At 47.5% G+C, this 21,437-nt stretch overlaps 1 pseudogene; it reads right to left on the reverse strand.

The window, feature by feature from the left end:
- Nucleotides 1–841: 841 nt before the first annotated feature.
- Nucleotides 842–21,437, reverse strand: part of LOC135509039 (rho GTPase-activating protein 29-like) — a 67,454-nt pseudogene continuing 46,858 nt past the window's right edge.

Here is a 21,437-nt window from a genome sequence, read left to right on the forward strand (position 1 = left end):
AATCTATTGATGACAGGTAGAATCTATTGATGACATGGCAGTAATGGCAGGTAGAACCTATTGATGACAGGTAGAATCTATTGATGGCAGGTAGAATCTATTGATGACAGGTAGAATCTATTGATGGCAGGTAGAATCTATTGATGGCAGGTAGAATCTATTGATGACAGGTAGAATCTATTGATGACAGGTAGAATCTATTGATGACAGGTAGAATCTATTGATGGCAGGTAGAATCTATTGATGACAGGTAGAATCTATTGATGACAGGTAGAATCTATTGATGACATGGCAGTAATGGCAGGTAGAACCTATTGATGACAGGTAGAATCTATTGATGGCAGGTAGAATCTATTGATGGCAGGTAGAATCTATTGATGACATGGCAGTAATGGCAGGTAGAATCTATTGATGACAGGTAGAATCTATTGATGGCAGGTAGAATCTATTGATGACAGGTAGAATCTATTGATGGCAGGTAGAATCTATTGATGACAGGTAGAATCTATTGATGACAGGTAGAATCTATTGATGGCAGGTAGAATCTATTGATGACAGGTAGAATCTATTGATGACAGGTAGAATCTATTGATGGCAGGTAGAATCTATTGATGACAGGTAGAATCTATTGATGGCAGGTAGAATCTATTGATGACAGGTAGAATCTATTGATGACAGGTAGAATCTATTGACACACAGGTAGAATCTATTGATGACAGGTAGAATCTATTGATGACATGGCAGTAATGGCAGGTAGAACCTATTGATGACAGGTAGAATCTATTGATGGCAGGTAGAATCTATTGATGACAGGTAGAATCTATTGATACACAGGTAGAATCTATTGATGGCAGGTAGAATCTATTGATGGCAGGTAGAATCTATTGATGGCAGGTAGAATCTATTGATGGCATGGCAGTAATGGCAGGTAGAACCTATTGATGACAGGTAGAATCTATTGATGGCAGGTAGAATCTATTGATGGCAGGTAGAATCTATTGATGGCATGGCAGTAATGGCAGGTAGAATCTATTGATGGCAGGTAGAATCTATTGATGACATGGCAGTAATGGCAGGTAGAATCTATTGATGACAGGTAGAATCTATTGATGACAGGTAGAATCTATTGATGGCAGGTAGAATCTATTAATGGCAGGTAGAATCTATTGATGGCATGGCAGTAATGGCAGGTAGAACCTATTGATGACAGGTAGAATCTATTGATGGCAGGTAGAATCTATTGATGGCAGTTAGAATCTATTGATGACATGGCAGTAATGGCAGGTAGAATCTATTGATGACAGGTAGAATCTATTGATGGCAGGTAGAATCTATTGATGACAGGTAGAATCTATTGATGGCAGGTAGAATCTATTGATGGCAGGTATAATCTATTGATGGCAGGTAGAATCTATTGATGGCATGGCAGTAATGGCAGGTAGAATCTATTGATGGCAGGTAGAATCTATTGATGACAGGTAGAATCTATTGATGACAGGTAGAATCTATTGATGGCAGGTAGAATCTATTGATGACAGGTAGAATCTATTGATGACAGGTAGAATCTATTGATGGCAGGTAGAATCTATTGATGGCAGGTAGAATCTATTGATGACAGGTAGAATCTATTGATGACAGGTAGAATCTATTGATGGCAGGTAGAATCTATTGATGACAGGTAGAACCTATTGATGACAGGTAGAACCTATTGATGACAGGTAGAATCTATTGATGACAGGTAGAATCTATTGATGGCAGGTAGAATCTATTGATGACAGGTAGAATCTATTGATGGCAGGTAGAATCTATTGATGACATGGCAGTAATGACAGGTAGAACCTATTGATGACAGGTAGAATCTATTGATGACAGGTAGAATCTATTGATGACAGGTAGAATCTATTAATGGCAGGTAGAATCTATTGATGGCATGGCAGTAATGACAGGTAGAATCTATTGATGGCATGGCAGTAATGACAGGTAGAATCTATTGATGACAGGTAGAATCTATTAATGGCAGGTAGAATCTATTGATGGCAGGTAGAATCTATTAATGGCAGGTAGAATCTATTGATGACAGGTAGAATCTATTGATGACAGGTAGAATCTATTAATGGCAGGTAGAATCTATTGATGACAGGTAGAATCTATTAATGACATGGCAGTAATGACAGGTAAAACCCATCACACAGTAACTTATACAGGATTCAATTAATTGCAGATAGTGGGTTTCTGGATAGCGGTTTGAGAAGTGCATTTTATTTGCATAGCAGCAAATAAATGGATGGAGCTGACACTTACACACAGAAATGGACAGCTACGCGTGAAAATTAACCTTTGATATAAAACTTTGTCCTCTTGTTATCTGGAAATCCTGTATCTGCAATAGATTGAATACCAGCCTAAATGCTTGTTCCAAATGTCTAGGGATGCGATTCGTTCACACACCATGCTTCTGTCTGTAAGGACTGTAAACATAGAATATATTAAACACGTCTAATGTAAGGCTTTCAGTGTGTTCCCGTCACACACCGTGTTGGCATCAATATAATAGCACGCTTCCCCCAATATACAATATGGTACAGAGATACACCGTAACAACATATGTACACACACTGTACACACACACACTGTAGACACACACACACTGTACACACACACACACACTGTACACACACACACACACTGTACACACACTGTACACACACACACACTGTACACACACACACACACACACACTGTACACACACACACACACACACACACTGTACACACACACACACACACACAGAGGACACACACACTGTACACACACACACACTGTACACACACACACACACACTGTACACACACACACACACACACACTGTACACACACACACACACACTGTACACACACACACACTGTACACACACACACACACACTGTACACACACACACACACTGTACACATACACTGTACACACACACACACTGTACACACACACACACACACTGTACACATACACTGTACACACACACTGCACACACACACACAGTACACACACACACTGCACACACACACAGTGTACACACGCACTGTACACACAAACACACACTGTACACACACACACTGTAGACACGCACACACTGTACACACACACACACTGCACACAAGATATCTGGCTTCAAAGGTAGACAGCAATATGACATCATCATCCACATTGGGGCCGATGCCCTCCCTATCCTTAAAGATAAACCAGTCGTCTTGGCCAATGGTTTTTCTTTTGTTTTGTTTTTGTAAGCAGGAAGTGGCCCTGTCTGTGTGTGTGATGATATCAGACTACTGAAGTCTACTTTTACGGTTCAGACAAAATGGGCCTCTCTGTGTTCTAACTGCTGCAGGCGAGCGCCGGGTCTGGGCCGGGCTCTCAGTCTTTGTTGCAGCGGGACGACCTCAGGCGGGCTGGGGTCCTCTGGGCTGCTGGGGGGAGGGGAATGGTCAGCGGAGGTCGTGACCTCGGGGTCAACACTAACAGAGCTGTCCACAGAGTCCTGTAGGGTGTGTGTGGGGAGGTGTGAGGTTTGAAGGATGTAGGTGGAAGTAGGGGATGGGGTGGTGGTGGTAACCATAGGAGAAGAGGAGAAAGTCATGCTGGAGGATTGGGAGGAAGAGAGAGGGATAGGAGCAGTGACAGTAGGGGATGTTGGGAAGGTTTTAACAGTAGGGGAGGTTGGTGAGAAGGTTTTAACAGTAGGGGAGGTTGGTGAGAAGGTTTTAACAGTAGGGAGGTTGGTGAGAAGGTTTTAACAGTAGGGGAGGTTGGTGAGAAGGTTTTAACAGTAGGGGAGGTTGGTGAGAAGGTTTTAACAGTAGGGGAGGTTGGTGAGAAGGTTTTAACAGTAGGGGAGGTTGGTGAGAAGGTTTTAACAGTAGGGGAGGTTGGTGAGAAGGTTTTAACAGTAGGGGAGGTTGGTGAGAAGGTTTTAACAGTAGGTGAGGTTGGTGAGAAGGTTTTAACAGTAGGGGAGGTTGGTGAGAAGGTTTTAACAGTAGGGGAGGTTGGTGAGAAGGTTTTAACAGTAGGGGAGGTTGGTGAGAAGGTTTTAACAGTAGGGGAGGTTGGTGAGAAGGTTTTAACAGTAGGGGAGGTTGGTGAGAAGGTTTTAACAGTAGGGGAGGTTGGTGAGAAGGTTTTAACAGTAGGGGAAGTCTGGGAAGAGGCTTTAACAGTAGGAGAAGTTGGGGACATTTTGGTGAGGCTAGTGGTCCCAGAGGTACTTAATGATGGCCAGCCTCTGGCACCTGAATAACCAGAAGGCTTATAGAAGGTTCCGGGTGGAGGCTGCAGAATCCTTGGTTGCCTGAACTTTATGGGGGAGTTGGTAGATGGTCTGGTCTCCCCACCACCTCCAGCAGCAGATTGAGGCCTGTCCTTAGTCTCCTCTCTGTCTCTTGTGGACGCCTGGCCAGCCTTCAACGACACTGTGTGTGGGTTGTTGGGGAATATAGTGCTGAAGCTACTACTGGATGGGAGAGCAGAGCTGGTTGGCCCAGACACGGACAGTTGTGTCGGCATCGTCGGCTGTTTCCCCGGTTTTGGGCCAGTCTAAAGGTATATACCGGCGGTAAGTTAGCCATGATCATGGCGGTGCGTGGCGTGACGTCGTAGTGTTTGTACTTCCTGTCCCAGGGCCTCCGCTGCACGGCCTGCTGGGTGTCGATGTAATAGGTACTGACCCTTGACCCCACCAATCCGAGGCTTCTCCGGCTCGGCTGACTCCACGGTGGCGTTAGCGGTGGGATCCAACGTGATGGCAGCGTTGTTGTTACGGCTGTTTCTGTCGAGCACCTGATAGATGAGATGAGTATATTTAAACTATATTTAATCCCCATGAAGGGAAATAGGTGCATCATCCTTACAGCCACAGTTAAAAAAAACAACAACAATAGTACACAACATTAAAAAACAATCACAAGACAATTACAATATGTACAATGAATACAACAGCAGTTAAAGTGATGGGTGGTGACCTGTGAGGGGGTGGGGAGGGGCAAGCGTTCCAGGGGCATGCTGATTGGTCGAGACAGGATTCTAGCGCGCTGGGGCCGGAGCTGGACCTTCGGGGCCATAGCAGAGGAGGAGAGGTTGAGGCTGGGACGGCCAAACACCAGGGTAGATCTCTGGACCTACGGGACAAAATAAAATGTGTTGTGGTGTGTTGCTAACTCTGACACTTTAGCATTGATGTTGAACCTGAAAAGTGCATTTATATTGTTCATAACGAAATTAATCACTCTCTCACTATTTCACTCTCTCACTCAGAAACAAACCAACTAACCGAGGCAGAGCCAGCAGCAGAGGAGGAGGAGCCAGCAGCAGAGGAGGAGGAGCCAGCAGCAGAGGAGGAGGAGCCGGCTGTTAACTCTCTCCTGTCTGGTCCTGTCCTGTCTGTCTTCAGGTCACATCATCCAGGGTTTGAGAGGGCTGGATGACTGACGAGTGCCTCTTGTCGACTTTGGCACTCTGCTTGGAGACGATGAGGAACATTAAAGAACAACAACAAAGATAAACAGTCAATTGATTCTAACCAAGGTGGCCAATCTTTACATACACCCTCATACACCCATCATACACCCTCATACACCCTCGTACAACCTCATACACCCTCATACAACCTCATACACCCTCCTCATACACCCTCATACAACCTCATACAACCTCATACAACCTCATACAACCTCATACAACCTCATACACCCTCATACACCCTCATACACCCTCATACACCCTCATACACCCTCATACAACCGCCACCTATGCTTTGATTGGTATAATAAAAAGTTCTGATCCTAATGAACCCTTATCCCTGCCCCCAACTGCTCCTGAGACTTCAGAGTTCACCTCCTCCCTTTGCATAAACGGTTGAATCATTAAAAGACACTTGGACCTCCTCACCTCCTTCATGTCGAGCAGGGAGGTGGAGTGCTCCTTCTCCTGAGGGATGAGTCGGGGGGAGGTCTGGCCCACCGTGGAGGTGGTGGTGGGGGGGTAGGAGGAGGGGCTGAGTCTCTGCTCCTTCTCCTGAGGGGTGAGTCGGGGGGAGGTCTGGCCCACCATGGAGGTGGTGGTGGGGGGGTAGGAAGAGGGGCTGGACAAGTCAAAGATCACCTGGAAGTGACGTACCAGCAGCTCCACCATCAGAGCCTGGGGGGGAGGAGGAAAGTGACAACAGTCAATAAAGGGGACAAAACAAACGTATATAACATTTATCATTAAGATGTTTTCAAGTTCTTTCACAGGCAACACTGTTATAAAAAATCAAGGGGTTAGTATACAGGTATGTATACCTGGTAGGGGTAGTCTACAGGTATATATACCTAGTAGGGTTAGGGGTAGTCTACAGGTACATATACCTGGTAGGGTTAGGGGTAGTCTACAGGTACATATACCTAGTAGGGTTAGGGGTAGTCTACAGGTACATATACCTGGTAGGGTTAGGGGTAGTCTACAGGTATATATACCTAGTAGGGTTAGGGGTAATCTACAGGTACATATACCTGGTAGGGTTAGGGGTAGTCTACAGGTATATATACCTAGTAGGGTTAGGGGTAGTCTACAGGTACATATACCTGGTAGAGTTAGGGGTAGTCTACAGGTATATATACCTAGTAGGGTTAGGGGTAGTCTACAGGTACATATACCTGGTAGGGGTAGTCTACAGGAATATATACCTGGTAGGGGTAGTCTACAGGAATATATACCTGGTAGGGGTAGTCTACAGGAATATATACCTGGTAGGGGTAGTCTACAGGTACATATACCTGGTAGGGGTAGTCTACAGGTACATATACCTGGTAGGGTTAGGGGTAGTCTACAGGTACATATACCTGGTAGTGGTAGTCTACAGGTACATACCTGGTAGGGTTAGGGGTAGTCTACATGTACATATACCTGGTAGAGTTAGGGGTAGTCTACAGGTACATACCTGGTAGAGTTAGGGGTAGTCTACAGGTATATATACCTAGTAGGGTTAGGGGTAGTCTACAGGTACATATACCTGGTAGGGTTAGGGGTAGTCTACAGGTACATATACCTGGTAGGGGTAGTCTACAGGTACATATACCTGGTAGGGTTAGTCTACAGGTACATATACCTGGTAGGGGTAGTCTACAGGTACATATACCTGGTAGGGTTAGGGGTAGTCTACAGGTACATATACCTGGTAGGGTTAGGGGTAGTCTACAGGTACATATACCTGGTAGAGTTAGGGGTAGTCTACAGGTACATATACCTGGTAGGGTTAGTCTACAGGTACATATACCTGGTAGGGGTAGTCTACAGGTACATACCTGGTAGGGGTAGTCTACAGGTACATATACCTGGTAGGGGTAGTCTACAGGTACATATACCTGGTAGGGTTAGTCTACAGGTACATATACCTGGTAGGGTTAGGGGTAGTCTACAGGTACATATACCTGGTAGGGGTAGTCTACAGGTACATATACCTGGTAGGGTTAGGGGTAGTCTACAGGTACATATACCTGGTAGGGGTAGTCTACAGGTACATATACCTGGTAGGGGTAGGGGTAGTCTACAGGTACATATACCTGGTAGGGTTAGGGGTAGTCTACAGGTACATATACCTGGTAGGGTTAGGGGTAGTCTACAGGTACATACCTGGTAGGGGTAGTCTACAGGTACATATACCTGGTAGGGGTAGTCTAAGGGTACATAGACCTGGTAGGGTTAGGGGTAGTCTACAGGTACATATACCTGGTAGGGTTAGGGTAGTCTACAGGTACATATACCTGGTAGGGTTAGGGGTAGTCTACAGGTACATATACCTGGTAGAGTTAGGGGTAGTCTACAGGTACATATACCTGGTAGGGGTAGTCTACAGGTACATATACCTGGTAGGGGTAGGGGTAGTCTACAGGTACATATACCTGGTAGAGTTAGGGGTAGTCTACAGGTACATATACCTGGTAGGGTTAGGGGGTACAGTCATATACAGGTACATATACCTGGTAGGGTTAGGGGTAGTCTACAGGTACATACCTGGTAGGGGTAGTCTACAGGTACATATACCTGGTAGGGGTAGTCTACAGGTACATATACCTGGTAGTGGTAGTCTACAGGTACATATACCTGGTAGGGTTAGGGGTAGTCTACAGGTACATATACCTGGTAGAGTTAGGGGTAGTCTACAGGTACATATACCTGGTAGGGTTAGGATTAACAGCAACTCACCTGGTAGGGTTAGGGGTAGTCTACAGGTACATACCTGGTAGGGGTAGTCTACAGGTACATATACCTGGTAGGGGTAGTCTACAGGTACATATACCTGGTAGGGGTAGTCTACAGGTACATATACCTGGTAGAGTTAGGGGTAGTCTACAGGTACATATACCTGGTAGGGTTAGGGGTAGTCTACAGGTACATATACCTGGTAGGGTTAGGGGTAGTCTACAGGTACATATACCTGGTAGGGTTAGGGGTAGTCTACAGGTACATATACCTGGTAGAGTTAGGGGTAGTCTACAGGTACATATACCTGGTAGGGTTAGGGGTAGTCTACAGGTACATACCTGGTAGGGGTAGTCTACAGGTACATATACCTGGTAGGGTTAGGGGTAGTCTACAGGTACATATACCTGGTAGGGTTAGGGGTAGTCTACAGGTACATACCTGGTAGGGTTAGGGGTAGTCTACAGGTACATATACCTGGTAGGGTTAGGATTAACAGCAACTCACCTGGTAGGGGTAGTCAACCAGAGAAGACAGGGAGACCTCTGCGTCAGTCTGTCGGGGTTTGACCAGCGTAGGGCCAAAGATAATGCCCAGATTACTGGCTGTCATCTTGTTCTCCTCTGCCTGCTCTGTCACCCTAGGGGAAGAGATAAATAACATAAATAATGGGGTGTGTGGCGGGTGGGTGGTGAGGGGGTGGGGTGAGGAAGAGGGGGTTTGGAGAGGGAGATGAGGGGGTGGGGTGTGTGAGGGGGGGAGGGGTGTGTGAGGGGAGGTGAGGGGGTGGGGTGTGTGAGGTGAGGGGAGGTGAGGGGTGTGTGAGGGGAGGTGAGGGGGTGGGGTGTGTAAGATGAGGGGAGGTGAGGGGTGTGTGAGGGGAGGTGAGGGAGTGGGGTGTGTGAGGGGGGGAGGTGAGGGGGTGGGGTGTGTGAGGTGGAGGGGGTGTGTGAGGGGAGGTGAGGGGGTGGGGTGTGTGAGGTGAGGTGAGGGAGTGGAGTGTATGAAGGGAGGTGGAGAGGGAGGTGAGGGGGTGGGGTGTGGAGGGGAGGTGGAGAAGGAGGTGAGGGGGTGGGGTGTGTAAGATGAGGGGGGTGAGGGGGAGGGGTGTGTGAGGGGAGGTGGAGAAGGAGGTGAGGGGGTGGGGGTGTGGGGGGAGGTGAGGGGGTGGGGTGTATGAGGGGGAGGTGAGGGGGGTGGGGTGTGTGAGGGGGAGGTGAGGGGGTGGGGTGTGTGAGGGGAGGTGAGGGGAGTGGGGTGTGTGAGGAGGGAGGGGGTGTGGGGGGAGGTGAGGGGGTGGGGTGTGGAGGGGAGGGGGGAGGTGAGGGGGTGGGGTGTGTGAGGGGGAGGTGAGGGGGTGGGGTGTATGAGGGGGAGGTGAGGGGGTGGGGTGTGTGAAGGGGAGGTGAGGGGGTGGGGTGTGTGAGGGGGAGGTGAGGGGGTGGGGTGTGTGAGGTGGAGGTGAGGGGGGTGGTGCCTGCATGCATGTGCTTCCACCCATCTCTTTACCTATGTAGGTGTGCCGTGAGGAAGCGGAGTGTCCTGTAGTGTGCAGGAGGAAGCTGTCGTAACAGGTCTCTAATTTTAAAGATGACTCTGTTGAGTTTGATACTGGGCTGTTTGGGCAGCTCTCCTCCTCCAGGTTGGCTGGTCGGCAGGGGAGGCTGCTCTCCATCTACCCCAGGCTGGGTGCCTCCTGGTCGGGGTTGTTCACCCCCTGGCCTCCCCTGGTCCTGGAGGACCCTGGCTACAGCCTTCTCTTCGATGATCACCCTCTGGCTCTCCTTGGCCAATCCGATGAAGTCATTATAGTAACGGTACAGGATCAACGGCTCTGGTAACTACAGAAGATATTCATCAATCAAGTAATCAATCAATATCTTTGGGAAATGTGTTGTACATTATTACATAAGAACGATCTAGCAGTGTAAAACAAGGATGCTCTTTATCACCATTTTAATTGAGAAAAAAAACAGAAACCTGTCTCAAGTAGAGTTTGAGCACGTTGGCGATGTCGTGGGGTGAGAGGTCCGAGAGCTCAACCAGGTCTTTGCCGTTCTCAAACGCCTGACACAGCTTCTCCACACGAGACTTTGCACCGTTCACACGGTAGATTCCCTGGACAAACACACACACAATACACCAGATCACCAACATCAAAGCCCATTAGCTTCAGTTATTGCACATTAGAGACTATGAGAATGGCTTTGGACTGAGACTATGAGAATGGTAAATCATTTAAATGGGAGTGTATCTGAACATGTTAAATCTCTTTTTACAGTTACAGCATCACCCACATTCCATGAGTAATACCTGGTAACAGTTCCATTGGAATCCACTGTCCCACAGCCCAGCCAGTCAATTTATAAACGTAATCTCTCCTGGAAAAGAGTGTCAACACAATATTTCCCCATACTATAAGCCTAGCATTTATTTTGGTACAACGGGGTTAATATAAGCCTCACTGTGTGCCTATCTGACCTGTGCAACACGTTGCAGGTTTTTTGGCCATCGTGCCACGCATAGAAACGTGACAAGACTGACAGCTTCTATGAGCCAGGCGAATTCATTTATCAGCATCATCGTAATGGATATATCGAAATAAATCTCCAATAGAAAAAGTAAAACAAACCAAAACGCACATAGTTTGTTGTCATTTCTGCTGCTTGATGTGATCGTGTGTTAGCTTTAGTTGGCTAGCTAGCAGAGGAGAACTAAAGATGGCCTAGCGATCCTTCATTAATATATCACATATACATATATATATTCACAAATCAGCTGGTTTGATGAAGTTCTGGTTGCCTATTTATAAATTATTCATTAATTCGTTATTTATTGAAGTTATTGTCTTTTGTAATCATTGAACCTCTGCTAGCTAGCTAGCTAGCTACATGCTAATGATCTGTTTGGCATGGCAACATGAAATGAATAGAATGACTGGGTCAAAGCATCCTAAAATAATTAACGACCAGCCTGTTTGGTGAGCAACTTCAGAACTAACAACTGCCTGGACTATATTGTCTGGTGGAAAGATGAAATAAAACAAATTTACTCTTTTTGTCAGGAGCTATCACACGATAATTCCCGAGGTTCTCTTATTGCTTAAGTATAAAATAAGTAATAACAATACTTAGCTATATTGTGTGCTCCAAAAAAATACATCTTAATATTTTATACAATTACTCAGATATTTTGTTTTGCTATTTTGGATCTGGGGCTCTTCGTAAGGTCAACGTCATCATGAACTTTACCAAGTACCAGGATAATTATTTTTGCCCAAAACCTGGTCGCCTCTGCCAGGAGGCTGAAACTTGGCCACAAGTGACTCTTCCAGCAAGACGATAACCCCAAAATCAACAAAGAAATGGTTGACCACAAAATCAACATTTTACAATGGCCATCTCAGTCTCTGGACTTGAACCCCATTAAAACCCTGTGGTTTGAATTGAAGAGGCCAGTCCATAAGAACAGATGAAGGATATCAAGGATTTGGAAAGATTCTGTATGGGGGAACGGTCTAAAATCCCTCCCAATGTGTTTTTTATTTTATTTAAATGCTCAGTGTCGTTCTCCTCGCAAGGGGAGGGTACTGGTGTATTGAAAACAGGGGATCCAATCATTTCCAACCCCATCTCTTTCTCGAAGCGATTGTATTAGCATAGAATAATTAAATGTTTAAATGTTTTTTGAGCGTACAATATAGCTCAGTATCTTTATCAAGGGTGCCAATAATTACAGTGGTGACTGTATCTATACATGTCAGTTGTTATGGTTACACAGTATACCTTGGCTTTATAACAGTGTGGGTTTTACCTTGAGGTTGAGCGCTCTGTTCTCGATCTCAGAGGTACACTTCCTGATGATGAAAGGGATCCCATCTGGGCTGTTCTTCGCTGCCTGGGTGAAGTCGATGCCAAACAGCTGTAGTCTTCCCTGCAGCCTCTTATGACCACACTGGATGGCCAGGGTCTCAAGACACTTCTTATGACAGGCCAGGGAGCACTGAGACAGACAGGGAGAGACATGGGAGCACTGAGACAGTAGACAGGGAGAGACATGGGAGCACTGAGACAGTAGACAGGAGAGACATGGGAGCACTGAGACAGTAGACAGGGAGAGACATGGGAGCACTGAGACAGACAGGGAGAGACATGGGAGCACTGAGACAGTAGACAGGGAGAGACATGGGAGCACTGAGACAGTAGACAGGGAGAGACATGGGAGCACTGAGACAGTAGACAGGGAGAGACATGGGAGCACTGAGACAGTAGACAGAGAGAGACATGGGAGCACTGAGACAGTAGACAGGAAGAGACATGGGAGCACTGAGACAGTAGACAGGAAGAGACATGGGAGCACTGAGACAGTAGACAGGGAGAGACATGGGAGCACTGAGACAGTAGACAGGGAGAGACATGGGAGCACTGAGACAGTAGACAGGAGAGATATGAGAGCACTGAGACAGTAGACAGGGAGAGACATGGGAGCACTGAGACAGTAGACAGGGAGAGACATGGGAGCACTGAGACAGTAGACAGGGAGAGATATGAGAGCACTGAGACAGTAGACAGGGAGAGACATGGGAGCACTGAGACAGTAGACAGAGAGAGACATGGGAGCACTGAGACAGTAGACAGGGAGAGATATGAGAGCACTGAGACAGTAGACAGGGAGAGACATGGGAGCACTGAGACAGTAGACAGGGAGAGACATGGGAGCACTGAGACAGTAGACAGGGAGAGACATGGGAGCACTGAGACAGTAGACAGGGAGAGACATGGGAGCACTGAGACAGTAGACAGGGAGAGACATGGGAGCACTGAGACAGCAGACAGGGAGAGACATGGGAGCACTGAGACAGCAGACAGGCAGAGACATGGGAGCACTGAGACAGTAGACAGGGAGAGACATGGGAGCACTGAGAGAGTAGACAGCAGGGAGAGACATGGGAGCACTGGGACAGTAGACAGGGAGAGACATGGGAGCACTGAGACAGTAGACAGGGAGAGACATGGGAGCACTGAGACAGTAGACAGGGAGAGACATGGGAGCACTGAGACAGTAGACAGAGAGAGACATGGGAGCACTGAGACAGTAGACAGGAGAGACATGGGAGCACTGAGACAGACAGGGAGAGACATGGGAGCACTGAGACAGTAGACAGGGAGAGACATGGGAGCACTGAGACAGTAGACAGGGAGAGACATGGGAGCACTGAGACAGTAGACAGGAGAGACATGGGAGCACTGAGACAGTAGACAGAGAGAGACATGTGAGCACTGAGACAGTAGACAGGAAGAGACATGGGAGCACTGAGACAGTAGACAGGGAGAGACATGGGAGCACTGAGACAGTAGACAGGGAGAGACATGGGAGCACTGAGACAGACAGGGAGAGACATGGGAGCACTGAGACAGTAGACAGGGAGAGACATGGGAGCACTGAGACAGTAGACAGGGAGAGACATGGGAGCACTGAGACAGTAGACAGGGAGAGATATGAGAGCACTGAGACAGTAGACAGGGAGAGACATGGGAGCACTGAGACAGTAGACAGAGAGAGACATGGGAGCACTGAGACAGTAGACAGGGAGAGATATGAGAGCACTGAGACAGTAGACAGGGAGAGACATGGGAGCACTGAGACAGTAGACAGGAGAGACATGGGAGCACTGAGACAGTAGACAGGGAGAGACATGGGAGCACTGAGACAGTAGACAGGGAGAGACATGGGAGCACTGAGACAGTAGACAGGGAGAGACATGGGAGCACTGAGACAGCAGACAGGGAGAGACATGGGAGCACTGAGACAGCAGACAGGCAGAGACATGGGAGCACTGAGACAGTAGACAGGGAGAGACATGGGAGCACTGAGAGAGTAGACAGGGAGAGACATGGGAGCACTGGGACAGCAGACAGGGAGAGACATGGGAGCACTGAGACAGTAGACAGGGAGAGACATGGGAGCACTGAGACAGTAGACAGGGAGAGACATGGGAGCACTGAGACAGTAGACAGAGAGAGACATGGGAGCACTGAGACAGTAGACAGGGAGAGACATGGGAGCACTGATACAGTAGACAGAGAGAGACATGGGAGCACTGAGACAGTAGACAGGAAGAGACATGGGAACACTGAGACAGTAGACAGAGAGAGACATGGGAGCACTGAGACAGTAGACAGGGAGAGACATGGGAGCACTGGGACAGTAGACAGGGAGAGACATGGGAGCACTGAGACAGTAGACAGAGAGAGACATGGGAGCACTGAGACAGTAGACAGGGAGAGACATGGGAGCACTGAGACAGTAGACAGGGAGAGACATGGGAGCACAGACAGTAGACAGGGAGAGACATGGGAGCACTGAGACATTAGACAGAGAGAGACATGGGAGCACTGAGACAGTAGACAGAGAGAGTCATGGGAGCACTGAGACAGACAGGGAGAGACATGGGAGCACTGAGAGAGTAGACAGGGAGAGACATGGGAGCACTGGGACAGTAGACAGGGAGAGACATGGGAGCACTGAGACAGTAGACAGGGAGAGACATGGGAGCACTGAGACAGTAGACAGGGAGAGACATGGGAGCACTGAGACAGTAGACAGGGAGAGACATGGGAGCACTGAGACAGTAGACAGGGAGAGACATGGGAGCACTGAGACAGTAGACAGGGAGAGACATGGGAGCACTGAGACAGTAGACAAGGAGAGACATGGGAGCACTGAGACAGACAGGTAGAGACATGGGAGCACTGAGACAGACAGGAGAGACATGGGAGCACTGAGACAGACAGGGAGAGACATGGGAGCACTGAGACAGACAGGGAGAGACATGGGAGCACTGAGACAGTAGACAGAGAGACAAACATACTTAGATTGGAGGAGAGATCTGAGATTGAAGGAGAGATCTGAGATTGAAGGAGAGATATTAGACTGGAGGAGAGATCTGAGATTGAAGGAGAGATATTAGACTGGAGGATAGATATTAGACTGGAGGATAGATATTAGACTGGAGGATAGATATTAGACTGGAGGATAGATATTAGACTGGAGGATAGATATTAGATATGGAGGATATATATTAGACTGGAAGATAGATATTAGACTGGAGGATAGATATTAGATATGGAGGATAGATATTAGACTGGAGGATAGATATTAGATATGGAGGATATATATTAGACTGGAGGATAGATATTAGGATAGGGGGTGCTGTCACAATCCCTGCATTTAGACGGAGCTCTGAGTTTCCTCAGCTTGTGTGTGTGTGTGTGTGTGTGTGTGTGTGTGTGAGCTTGTATTTCTACCTCTTCACATTCTGCTCCGTGGAACACCACCAGACTGTCACACTCCCTGCATTTAGACGGAGCTCTGAGTTTCCTCAGCTTGTGTGTGTGTGTGTGTGTGTGTGAGAGCTTGTATTTCTACCTCTTCACATTCTGCTCCGTGGAACACCACCAGACTGTCACACTCCCTGCATTTAGACGGAGCTCTGAGTTTCCTCAGCTTGTGTGTCTGAGATGCCTTGGACATCTGGGCGTTACGAAACGGACCTGGGGAACTGGCTGTCTCTGTCACCATCTCACCCAGACCTGGGAGGGGAAGGGGGAGCGAGTGAGGGAGAGAGGGGGAGAGGGGGGGTGAGGGGAGGTAGGGAGAGAGTCCTGGGGGGGGGAATGAGGGGAGGTAGGGAGAGAGGGGGGGAGGAAGGAGGGAGGGGGAGAGAGAGAGGGAGAGAGAGGGGGGGAATGAGGGGAGGTAGGGAGAGAGAGGGGGAGGAGGGGAGAGAGAGAGAGGGAGGGGGAGAGAGAGAGAGAGAGGGGGGAGGGGGGAGAGAGAGAGAGAGAGAGGGAGGGGGAGAGAGGAGAGAGAGGGGGGAGAGAGAGGGGGGGAGAGAGATGGGGGGGAGAGAGAGAGAGAGAGAGAGAGAGAAGAGAGAGAGAGAGAGGGGGAGAGAGGGGGAGAGAGGGGGGGGAGAGAGAGAGAGAGAGAGAGAGAGAGAGAGAGAGGGGGGAGAGAGGAGAGAGGGGGAGAGAGGTGGGGGAGAGAGAGGTGGGGAGAGAGAGGTGGGGGAGAGAGAGAGAGAAAGAGAGAGAGAGGGGGCAGAGAGAAGGGAGAGAGAGGGGGGGAGAGAGAGGTGGGAGGGAGAGAGAGGGGGGACTCACATTACTTTCCCTAATCTTCACTAAACATATACAATGAATAATCATTGTTGTTATAGGAATGTAATAGAACAGCCTTATTGGACATTAAGTGAATAATCAAACACTCGATCCTTGTGTCATGAACAATTAATTTATACCTGGGACACACATTCAGAACAACTTTACAGAAATATTCATTAATTATCCTTATAATTTAATATCCACATGAATTATAACCCAGAGAGGATTAGTGGTATTGAGTTGGTTTTAACAGTAGCAGAAGTCCCTGATGCCTCGAACAACAAAGAGTTGATCAAAAAATAACACATTCCCCTGCAGGGAGAGAGTTCAGGCTAAAGACAGGAACTTGCTAGCTGTGGCCGCAAGCCAAAACCAACACACCTCATCCCTACAGCTGTGCACAGAGTAAAAAAAAAACACAAAAAAAACATTTAGTGTGAGGGTTGAAGCTCACCGGTCCTCACACATGCAGAGATACACACAAACACGGCAACGACGCACACACCAAAACAGACCAGAACAACTTCAGACCTTGGCTGTATTAATGACAGCTCTTCAGACAGACAGTCTCTCTCTCTTACCATTGTCTGAGGGTGAAGGTGGCTGTCTCTCATCAAGGTCGTCTGCCGAGGACATAGTGCCAGTGGAGGGGGTTCTGGGTAGTCTGCGTTTAAAGTCACCTGAGAGCAGGAAGTAGAACACTTCCTCAAACATCATATGTGGAACTCTATAGTGCAAACCACTCATTTAACAGACCACTGAAAACACAGATTAAACGTCAAATCTAATAACATGGTTAGCAGATGTTATTGGTCACATGGTTAGCAGATGTTATTGGTCACATGGTTAGCAGATGTTATTGGTCACATGGTTAGCAGATGTTATTGGTCACATGGTTAGCAGATGTTATTGGTCACATGGTTAGCAGATGTTATTGGTCACATGGTTAGCAGATGTTATTGGTCACATGGTTAGCAGATGTTATTGGTCACATGGTTAGCAGATGTTAATGGTCACATACACATGGTAAGCAGATGTTAATGCGAGTGTAGTGAAATGCTTGTGCTTCTAGTTCCGACAGTGCAGTAATATCTATCAAGTAATCTAACAATTCCACAACAACTACCTTATACACACAAATCTAAAGGGGTTGAATGAGAATATGTACATATAAATATATGGATGAGCGATGACCGAGCAGCATAGGCAAGATGCAGTAGATGGTATAAAATATGGTATATATATATATTTTTTTTTAATTTTACCTTTATTTTACTAGGCAAGTCAGTTAAGAACAAATTCTTATTTTCAATGACGGAACACTGGAAGGCCAGTAGGAGGCACTCTTTCCTCTGGTCTAAAAAAATATCCAAATACCCCAGGGCAGTGATTGGGGACACTGCCCTGTGTAGGGTGCAGTCTTTCGGATGGGACGTTAATTGGGTGTCCTGACTCTCTGAGGTCATTAAAGATCCCATGGCACTTATCGTAAGAGTAGGGGTGTTAACCCCGGTGTCCTGACTCTCTGAGGTCATTAAAGATCCCATGACACTTATCGTAAGAGTAGGGGTGTTAACCCCGGTGTCCTGGCTGAATTCCCAATCGGTCCCTCATACCATCACGGTCACCTAATAATCCCCAGTTTACAATTGGCTCATTCATCCCCCTCCTCTCCCCTGTAACTATTCCCCAGGTCGTTGCTGCAAATTCCAGACTAAAAACCTTCTTTGCTTTGAGGATAATGCAGTGCCACTGTCGCGGCCCGCTAACAGGGACTGCGCCTCTCCTTCTCCGTGACCGACGTGAATAAAACAACTGAACGTGTTAACCCTCGCAAGGCTGCTGGCCCAGATGGCATCCCAAGCTGCGTCCTCAGAGCATGCTCAGACCAGCTGGCTGGTGTGTTTACGGACATATTCAATCTCTCTATATCCCAGTCTGCTGTCCCCACATGCTTCAAGAGGGCCACCATTGTTCCTGTACCCAAGAAGGCAAAGATAGCTGAAATAAATGACTATTGCCCGTAGCACTCACTTCTGTCAGCATGAAGTGCAACTCAATCATCAAGTTTGCAGATGACACAACAGTAGTGGGCTTGATTACCAACAATGACGAGACAGCCTACAGGGTGGAGGTGAGGGCACTCGGAGTGTGGTGGCTGGAACCCTAACCCTCTCACTCAACATCAACAGAACAAAGGAGATGATCGTGGACTTCAGGAAACAGCAGAGGGAGCACCCCCCTATCCACATCGACAGGACAGTAGTTAAGAAGGTGGAAAGTTCAACGACAAACTGAAATGGTCCACCCACACAGACAGTGTGGTGAAGAAGGCGCAGCAGCGCTTCCATGACACCTACACCACCCGATGTCACAGGAAGGCCACATAGATCATCAAGGACAACAACCACCCGAGCCACTGCCTGTTCACCCCGCTACCCTCCAGAAGGCGAGGTCTGTACAGGTGCTTCAACGCTGGGACTGAGAGACTGAAAAACAGCTTCTATCTCAAGGCCATCAGACTGTTAAACAGCCATCACTAGCCCAGAGAGGCTGCTGTCTACATTGAGACCCAATCACTGGCCACTTTAATAAATGGATCACTAGTCACTTTACACAATGCCACTCTAAATAATGTCACTTTAATAATGTTTACATATCTTACATTACTCATATCCCATGTGTATATTGGGGTCTCATTGGGGCGGCAGGGTAGCCTAGTGGTTAGAGCGTTGGACTAGTAACCGGAAGGTTGCGAGTTCAAACCCCCGAGCTGACAAGGTACAAATCTGTCGTTCTGCCCCTGAACAGGCAGTTAACCCACTGTTCCCAGGCCGTCATTGAAAAATAAGAATTTGTTCTTAACTGACTTGCCTGGTTAAATAAAGGTACAATTAAAAAATAAATAAATAATACATTAAAAAAACTAAATACTGCAGAGTTTCCTAAGGACTCGAAACGAGGCGACCATCTCTGTCAGTGCCACCTTGCACTTCTGTATTTGATATGTATATATACACTGTGTTTTGGTGCCAAAACACAGCCCTACCTATAAATAGGGCCTGGAGTTGTTCCTAGTGAGGTCACATGGTCAGCAGAAACTCTTGGGCCCTACTGATAAGGCCAGTGCTGGGCTGTGTCATGTTTCCTTACCTGGTGTTGTGTTGGTTCATGTTCCCTTACCTGGTGATGTGTTGGTTCATGTTTTTACCTGGTGTTGTGTTGGTTCATGCTCTTATCTGGTGTTGTGTTGGTTCATGCTCTTATCTGGTGTTGTGTTGGTTCATGTTTTTACCTGGTGTTGTGTTGGTTCATGTTCTTATCTGGTGTTGTGTTGGTTCATGTTCTTATCTGGTGTTGTGTTGGTTCATGCTCTTACCTGGTGATGTGTTGGTTCATGTTCTTATCTGGTGTTGTGTTGGTTCATGTTTTTACCTGGTGTTGTGTTGGTTCATGTTCTTATCTGGTGTTGTGTTGGTTCATGTTCTTATCTGGTGTTGTGTTGGTTCATGTTTTTACCTGGTGTTGTGTTGGTTCATGTTTTTACCTGGTGTTGTGTTGGTTCATGTTTTTACCTGGTGTTGTGTTGGTTCATGTTTTTACCTGGGCTCGCTGTGGGGAGTCCATGGACTGGGACTCACTGCTGCCTCCAGCACTCTCTGAGTCACTACACATCCCCCTGTCCTGGATACCTGATGCCCAGGCTCTCAACGGGCCCTGTCCCCCTCTCAGACCTGGAGGAGAGAGAACCGAGACGAGAGGGGAGGAAAGAGAGAAGCGACAGGAGAGGAAGAGAAAGAGAGAGATAGGTATTAGCAATATGGTAATTGGCCATCAGGTTCTCTAAGATACAAATATTTTGTGTCAGGGTTCTCCCCAAAGAATGTAAGAGATGGGCTGAGACACCTAAAAAAAATTGGTTTTGCTCTAGATTACAGGAAATGCCCCTCCCCAGCCAGTCAGCAGCGCCTCCTTGTTAAAACATCCTGGCGAGAACCCTGTGTATCATAACATTTCTTGTGTGTACGTACGGGTTCATTTGGATTTGGCCAATCAGAGTCATGGACAGTTTACGACCTAATCTTACTTGTCACATGCTTTGTAAACAACAGGTGTCGACGATTACTAACGGGCGCTTCCAAACAAGAAGAGAGAAAAACAAATGTTATAATCGCCCTATTCTCACCTGACCTGCTCCGGGCCAACTGTCTGGCTACAGTGTGGCCACAGTATACCAACAGTCTGGCTACAGTATACCAACTGTCTGGCTACAGTGTGGCCACAGTATACCAACAGTCTGGCTACAGTATACCAACTGTCTGGCTACAGTGTGGCTACAGCATACCAACTGTCTGGCGACAGTATACCAACTGTCTGGCTACAGTATACCAACTGTCTGGCTACAGTATACCAACTGTCTGGCTACAGTATACCAACTGTCTGGCTACAGTCTGGCTACAGCATACCAACTGTCTGGCTACAGTGTGGCTACAGCATACCAACTGTCTGGCTACAGTATACCAACTGTCTGGCTACAGTCTGGCTACAGCATACCAACTGTCTGGCGACAGTATACCAACTGTCTGGCTACAGTATACCAACTGTCTGGCTACAGTATACCAACGGTCTGGCTACAGTATACCAACTGTCTGGCTACAGTATACCAACTGTCTGGCTACAGTATACCAACTGTCTGGCTACAGCATACCAACTGTCTGGCTACAGCATACCAACTGTCTGGCGACAGCATACCAACTAACTGGCTACAGTATACCAACTGTCTGGCTACAGTCTGGCTACAGAATACCAACTGTCTGGCGACAGTATACCAACAATCTGGCTAAAGTCTGGCTACAGCATACCAACTATCTGGCTACAGCATACCAACTGTCTGGCTACAGTCTGGCTACAGCATACCAACTGTCTGGCTACAGCATACCAACTGTCTGGCTGCAGTATACCAACTGTCTGGCTACAGTATACCAACTGTCTGGCTACAGTCTGGCTACAGCATACCAACAGTCTGGCCACAGCATACCA

This window comes from Oncorhynchus masou, chromosome 3 (assembly GCF_036934945.1).
Source record: "Oncorhynchus masou masou isolate Uvic2021 chromosome 3, UVic_Omas_1.1, whole genome shotgun sequence".
NCBI classification, from domain to species: domain Eukaryota; kingdom Metazoa; phylum Chordata; class Actinopteri; order Salmoniformes; family Salmonidae; genus Oncorhynchus; species Oncorhynchus masou.